This window comes from Lipotes vexillifer, unplaced genomic scaffold (assembly GCF_000442215.2).
Source record: "Lipotes vexillifer unplaced genomic scaffold, Lipotes_vexillifer_v1.1 scaffold618, whole genome shotgun sequence".
NCBI lineage: Eukaryota > Metazoa > Chordata > Mammalia > Artiodactyla > Lipotidae > Lipotes > Lipotes vexillifer.
In genome coordinates, this window is record NW_006799025.1 from 2,988,824 (window position 1) to 2,996,690 (window position 7,867).

Here is a 7,867-nt window from a genome sequence, read left to right on the forward strand (position 1 = left end):
GCGGCATGTGGGATCTTCCCGGACCGGGGCACGAACCCGTGTCCCCTGCATCGGCAGGCGGACTCTCCAACCACTGCCCACCAGGGAAGCCTGTAACCACTATTTTGTTCTCTATATACATGAGTTTGTTTCTTTTTTGTTATGTTTACTAGTTTGTTTTATTTTTTAGATTTCACATATAAGTGATATTATGGTATTTGCCTTTCTCTGTCTGAGTTATTTCACTAAACATAATACCCTCCAGGTCCATCCGTGTGGTTGCAAATGGTAAAATTTCATTCTTTGTTATAGCGAGTAGTATTCTATTGTGTGTGTATGTATGTGAGTGTGTGTATAACATCTTTATCTACTCATCTGTTGAAGGACATTTAGGTTGCTTCCTTATCTTGGCTATTATAAATAATGTTGCTATGAACTTCAGGGTCCATGTATATTTTCTCACTTTCTTTGGATATATGGCCATGAGTGGAATTGCTGGATCATATAGTAGTTCTATTTTTTAGCTTTTTGAGGAACCTCCATACTGTTTTCCATAACGGTTGTTCCAATTTACAAACAAAACCCAAAGTTAGGGTTTCCCTGGTGGCACGGTGGTTGAGAGTCCACCTGCCGATATGGGGGAAACAGATTCGTGCCTTGGTCTGGGAGGATCCCACATGCCGCGGAGCGGCTGGCCCTGTGAACCATGGCCGCTGACCTGCACGTCCGGAGCCTGTGCTCCGCAGCGGGAGAGGCCATGGGAGTGAGAGGCCCACATACCGCAAAAAAACCCAAAAAACCTAAAGTTAGTAGAAGAAAGAAAGCATAAAGATCAGAGCAGAGATAAACGAAATAGAGATTTCAAAAAGCAATAGAAAAGGAGTTGCCTCAGTATAGCTTGCAGGCTGCTGGGAGGCTGGGCTGTTACCCTGCGTGAGTCTTCCCGCAGCTTTCCCTTGCTGTCCGACCTTCTCGGTTTCGCGATGCCGGTGGACCTCAGCAAATGGTCCGGGCCTTTGAGCCTGCAGGAAGTGGACGAGAGGCCGCAGCACCCGCTGCAGGTCAAATACGGCGGGGCGGAGGTTGACGAGCTGGGCAAAGTGCTGACACCCACCCAGGTACCCAAGGGCGGCGGGGGTGCAGCTACTGGAGGCTCACAGTCTCTCAGGTCGGAGGGGCGGGGACCCAGTGGAGGTGGGGAGGGACGTTCCGGCCTCCGTGCGCCGGATTAACCGAGGGAAGGGGGTCGCGGTGTCCAAGTCGCAGGCCTTCTGACCGCCCCTTCCCCCGACCCAGCCCCGGGAACCCGGCACGTGGCAGGCGGGGCTCGGCTTCGGAAGAAATTGATCCGTTTTCCCGGGACTTCGAGGCGCAGGCAGTGGCATAGGCCTGGAAATGGCCCAGATCGCTGCGCAGGGGCGGGGAGGGCGCCGTTCCCTGGAGGGAGTGGGGAGTGGCCGCCCACACGACCCCAGAGCCTCCCCTCGGTGCTCAGGATTTTTGGCCTCAATTTGGGAAGTCAGAGCCCCACCCGAGGGCATATGACGCATTATGTAAGCAGTGAGCAGCGGTGAGCAGCAGTGCCCGGAGATTCTTCCCAGTAGCGTGAAGCCGCCCCAAAGGTAAATGCGTTCTGCAGCTGGAAGGCTCGAGGGTAAACGGCCTTGTTTTACTGTCTGGCTTCTGAGCGCCCACGGCTGAGGCCTAACCAGGTCCTGGCTGCTGCAAGTGGGGAAACGCCGAATGGGATGACTATGTGCCCAAACTGTATGAGCAGCTGTCTGGGAAGTAGAGGAAAGCCAGGAGATGGACATGGTCCCAGAATTCCCAAGCAGTGTTTCAGTTTAGTGATGCATGTAGATTTCTCCCCTTCTCCCTGCCTGAGCCCTGAGCGGTGAGATTTAGGCTTAGGGTGACTTTTCCTTCTGCCTGTCCTCTGTAATTCTAGGGGGTTTACGTTTTGATCAAGTTTGAACTCCGTTTTGGTGGGGGATATTTTGGTACTAGGATGGGGTTATCAAAATGTTAATATAAGAATAACAACCCAGACATTAAAGAAGAAGAAAATTCTGGTAAAAAGACCAGGTCTGCAGTATTAGAACAGAGCATCAAAGAATCTTTAAGGGAGGTTGAAAAAAAGAGAAGGTTGATTGCCTCTGCCTTTGTGAGCCCAAGCCCAGGATTGTCTGTGACGGCATCTTCTGGCATGTGTTTTCACAGCCCTGTCTCTTACAAAGACAACCAGGGGCCAGCACGTCCGCTAGCCCCCCATGTGATACATCTCAGGCTGGTTATTGGGTGTCAGTGTCCTGTTCTGGCTCCTTTAAAGAGCAATACTGAAAAAAGCAATAGAGAGAGTTGCTGTTAAAGCTTGGCCATCTAGATGAGCTGCAGGGCTGAGTGAGAGGTCATCAGAAATCTGAAAGTCTGTGCCTGTTAAATTGATCACTCTTCGCTGTAAGAAAAGGTGGTCTGGAGTTGCTGAATGTTGTGTTAATTCTGCTATTCGCTTATAGTTGAATAAAAATAAAAACATTGCGTAGTTGAAAAAAAACTAAAAAAAAAAGCAATAGAAAAGATCAATGAAACTAAGAGTTGGTTCTTCAAAAAGATAAAGAAAATTGATAAACCTTTAGTCAGACTCATCAAGAAAAAGAGAGAGGGCCCAAATCAATAAAACCAGAAATGAAAGAAAATTTACAGCTGACACTACGGTAATATAAATGATCATAAGAGATTACTACAAACAATTATATGCTAATAAAATGGACAACCTAGAAGAAATGAATAAATTCCTAGAAACATAAAAACTTCCAAGACTGAATCAGGAAGAAAAATAGAAAACATGAACAGATCAATTAACAGTAATGAAATTGAATCAATTAAAATAAAAAAACAAACAAACAAAAGTCCAGCACCAGATAGCTTCACAGATGAATTCTACTAAACGTTTAGAAAACAGTTAACACCTATCTTTCTTAAACTATTCCAAAAAATTGCAGAGGAAGGAATGCTTCCAAACTTATTCTATGAGGCCAGCATCACCCTGATACCAAGATCAGACAAAGATATCACAAAAAAAGAAAATTATAGGCCAATAACACTGATGAACACAGATGCAAAAATCCTCAACAAAATACTAGCAAACCAAATTCAATAATATATTAAAAAGATCATATACCATAATCAAGTGGGATTTATCCCAAGGATGCAAGGATGGTTCAATATCTACAACTCAATCAGTGTGATACCTCACATCAACAAATTGAAGAGTAAAACCATATGATCTTCTCAATAGATGCAGAAGTTTTGAAAAATTTCAACATCTATTCATGATAAAAACTCTCAACAAAGTTGGTATAGAGAGAACATACCTCATCATAATAAAGGCCATATATGACAAGCACACAGCTAACATTATACTCAATGGTGAAAAGCTGAAAGCATCTCCTCTAAGATCAGGAGCAAGACAAGGATGTCCACTCTCACCACTTTTATTCAACATAGTATTGGAAGTCCCAGCCACAGCAATCAAACAAGAAAAATAAATAAAAGGAATCCAAACTGGAAAACAAGAAGTAAAACTGTCTCTGTTTGCAGATGATATGATATTATACATAGAAAATCCTAAAGATGCCACCAAAAAACTGCTAGAGCTCATCAATGAATTTGGTAAAGCTGAAGGATACAAAATTAATATACAGAAATTTGTTCCATTTCTATACACTAACAACAAAATATCAGAAAGACAAATTAAGGAATAAATTAAGAAATTAATCCCATTTACAATCACATCAAAAGGGATAGAGTACCTAGGAACAAACCAACCTAAGGAGGTAAAAGACCTATACTTGGAAAACTATAAGATGCTGAGAAAAGAAATTGAAGACGACACAAACAGATGGAAAGATATACCACTCTTGGCGTGAAGACAAACTATTCCACTGTTGTTCCAACACAGCCAGGTAACTGCTTTGGGAGAAAGAAAAGCCCCAAAGCTTTTATGCAGGACTGTGGGGCTAATGTTCTTTCTTAAATACGGGTGTAGTTCCAGATGAGAGAGATTAGTAGCCTAGTAAGAAGGGCCTGAAGAACAAGTTTGGGAGAGAAGTTCCTTTTGCAAATGGAGTTTGCTTCCAGGATGGGGCACCATGTGTATACAATTTGTATACAACCCCCTAGTGTATACAATTTCTCCTCTAGGGCCACCCTCTCTCCCACCTCTTTACCTGTCCAGCTGTCAGGTATCTGTACTATGTTCAATCTCACCAACTCAAGTACTAAAGTAGGAGTGGAGTACATGATGCAGTGTGTGAGGGAGGGGGCAAGGGAGAGAGTTAAGCAGGTAAGAAAAAGGGATGAACCTCATGTGCTAATCACCGTGGCATCACCACTATACACGTGGCATGCTGCTCAGCATTCTAAACTCAAAGAAAATGAATACTTTTTAACATAAATGCTCAGGAGGCAGACTCTAAAATGAAGATTTGTGTGCAGGTAGTGCTCTTGGGGTCAATAACTATGGGGAAAAAAGCCTCTGGAAGGAGGGAGATGTAGAATGATATAGCAAGGGGTGAGGGTGGGGACAAAAAGAACATTCCTGCAAGAGTCAAGAGGATTTATATTAAGTAGGGCTAATGCAAACAGCTTTGGGGGTGGGAAGGAGGTGCATGTGATCCACAAATTGGAAGGTTCAGAGCTGTGATTCAAAACAATTTTATCACCTTTCAAAGGATGAGTTATCTTCACTACAATAAATATTCATTGAACAAATGAAGTAGATATTTAATGATTGATGTTTTTCAGTGGCAGAATCACTATAAAGTTTTGATCCTGTAACACTGAGAACATAATAGCCAACACTGATAGTGATATCGACCTTGCCCTGTGGGCCAGGTAATGCAACACCATGGGCTTCCTTTGCACCGTCTTGTCTAATCCCTAAATCCCCATTTTATGTGCATGAGGAAACAGAAGTCCAGAACATGTCAACACATTGACTAAGGCCACAAAGCAAGGAGCTGTAGAGCCGGAAGTAAAAACAAGGACTATGCTGTTTAAATAAATGCTGGAGAGGGTGTGGAGAAAAGGGAACACTCTTGCACTGCTGGTGGGAATGTGAATTGGTACAGCCACTATGGAGAACAGTATGGATGTTCCTTAAAAAACTACAAATAGAACTACCATATGACCCAGCAATCCCACTACTGGGCATATACCCTGAGAAAACCATAATTCAAAAAGAGTCATGTACCACAATGTTCAGTGCAGCTCTATTTACAATAGCCTGGAGATGGAAACAACCTAAGTGCCCATCGTCAGATGAATGGATAAAGAAGATGTGGCACATATATACAATGGAATATTACTCAGCCATAAAAAGAAACAAAATTGAGCTATTTGTAATGAGGTGGATGGACCTAGAGTCTGTCATACGGAGTGAAGTAAGTCAGAAAGAGAAAGACAAATACCGTATGCTAACACATATATATGGAATTTAAGGGAAAAAAATGTCATGAAGAACCTAGGGATAAGACAGGAATAAAGACACAGACCTACTAGAGAACAGACTTGAGGATATGGGGAGGGGGAAGGGTGAGCTGTGACAAAGCGAGAAAGAGGCATGGACATATATACACTACCAAATGTAAAATAGATAGCTAGTGGGAAGCAGCCGCATAGCACAGGGCGATCAGCTCGGTGCTTTGTGACCACCTAGAGGGGTGGGATAGGGAGGGTGGGAGGGAGGGAGACGAAGAGGGAAGAGATATGGGAACATATGTATATGTATAACTGATTCACTTTGTTATAAAGCAGAAACTAACACACCATTGTAAAGCAATTATATCCCAATAACGATGTTAAAAAAAAAAGGACTATGCTGTTTAATATTTGTATAGCTTTAGAGTTTGTTCATTATCTGGTTCTCCATAAAGAAGTGTGATTTAAAAGATCCTATTTAAATACATTGTATTTGCCTCTTTCAGGAGAGATCCGAACATACATTTGGCAGATTCCTGAAAGAGCTGGTCCTACCTCAAAGGACTTTGAGTGAATACCTTGGTTTTACTATTCAACTGTGGACGTGGTTAGGCTAAACTTTAAATCTCAGGTTTTATTTTATCTCCTCTTAGAAATTAAAATGAAAGAAAGGAGTTTATTTTTCTTCTTTAAAAAATCTTAGTTTTATGTAAACTTTCTAAATACTGCTCAGTTTTTAATTCTACACAGGTTTGCATTTTTCAAGAGCAAACTAAATTATTACATTATGATTACTTAGATTTAGGATATTTTCCAAAATGTTACAGTGGGTTGGAATATATATAGATATATAGATATATGTAAAATTATATGATAATACCCTCTTCTTTGCTTCATTGAATAAGATTAGGGTTCCAGAAAACAAAGTATGGAGTTTTAAAATTCTATGATTAGTGACAAATAAATGCATACATAGTATATATCTTTTAAAAACTCTCAACTCTGGAGTTCCAGTTTATTTGTATTTAAAACAGAAAAAGAAAAAGAGTTCCCTCTTTGGTCTTTTAGTTATTTTTGGCCTACTCTCCACCAAACCAAGAACAGACACAGACATTCAACCCCAAAACAAAATAAATATAAACAAACCAAAGCTCCCAGCTGAAAGTGGCTGCGGAGGCAGAGGCATCACAGAGGCGGGGGATCTGAGACCTTTAGACACGTCTGTCAACCAACTCCAGCACCAGGGACTTCTAATTAAAACCGAAGTTCTGTTTTTAATTAAAATTTCAAAGATAGAGCTAACTCCACTAAGGAATGTGTCTAAAATCCCTTTCAGGAGTTTGTTGTTCTCTTTAGACCTCAACTCTAATGAGTAAGATGATCATTTTTTTCAATCAAGAATTTAGCATGTCAAATATTTTATTCCTTACACTCAGAATCCTAATCATTCAAAGCTCAGGATCTGACCTCACTCAAACTAAAACTTGTTTCCACTCTTTTCCTTGACTGGGGAAAGTTGTGGGCACAGTTCATCATCTTGCTTTGCTTCTCCACGATCTTAATAGCGGACTGGTAGGTCCTTTGATCGTATGTCGAAAAGACGCCAAAGCCAGCATAGTTCACCATGTTCTCCACTTCATGATTTTTAATGAAAATGAATCCTGGTACTTTGAAGAAAACATCAATACCTATTCTCAAGAATCAAACGAAGTAGACAGAAGTGATGCTACTCTTGACCTCAGCAACTAAATTCATGGTAATGCCCACTGACTAACTCACTGACTGTAGCCTACAGGTTGCTCTGGCCAAAGGAAACAGACAAAGGTTTACATCTGTCACTCTCAGAACAGTTTAAAGAACATGATCACATAGAGCTGGAGTGCAGATCACATGGACCAAGAGCCAGATGGTAAAGACTTAGGCTTGTAGACCGTAGGGTCTCCGCCACGAGCTGTCTTCTATTCAACCCTTGTGGCACAAAAGCACCCACAGAAAAGACGTAAACAAATGTAAGTGGTAAGTAAATAATGTAAGTAAGAGTCAATAAAACCACATTTATGGGCACTGGAATTTGTATTTCACACAATCTTCACAGGTAAGGAAATATTATTCTTTTTTGATTTTTTTCCAACCGTTTAGAAATTTAAAAACCATTCTTTGCTCACGAGCCATAGAGAAAAGGGCTGTGAGTGGGCTGGAACTGGCATGAAGGCCGCAGACCACTGTCCTAGCAGCATTGTGAATTCTAATGTCTCTGGAGCCCTGCGGGCAACGTAAAACCAAGGAGATCAGCTATCGTTTCTGGAGGGTCTGACTGACTACAGGCTCTTCTAAGTATTTTACCTGGATGGACCCAGGGAGAGCTATAGGGTTTGAGGCAGACTGAAGAGCACACGGTCCACCCGCT

The 7,867-nt window shown here is 41.9% G+C and overlaps 1 pseudogene; it reads left to right on the top strand.

Annotated features, from left to right (window-relative positions):
* The window catches only part of LOC103069450 (ceruloplasmin-like), a 25,099-nt pseudogene that overhangs the window by 10,709 nt on the left and 6,523 nt on the right, over positions 1–7,867 (top strand).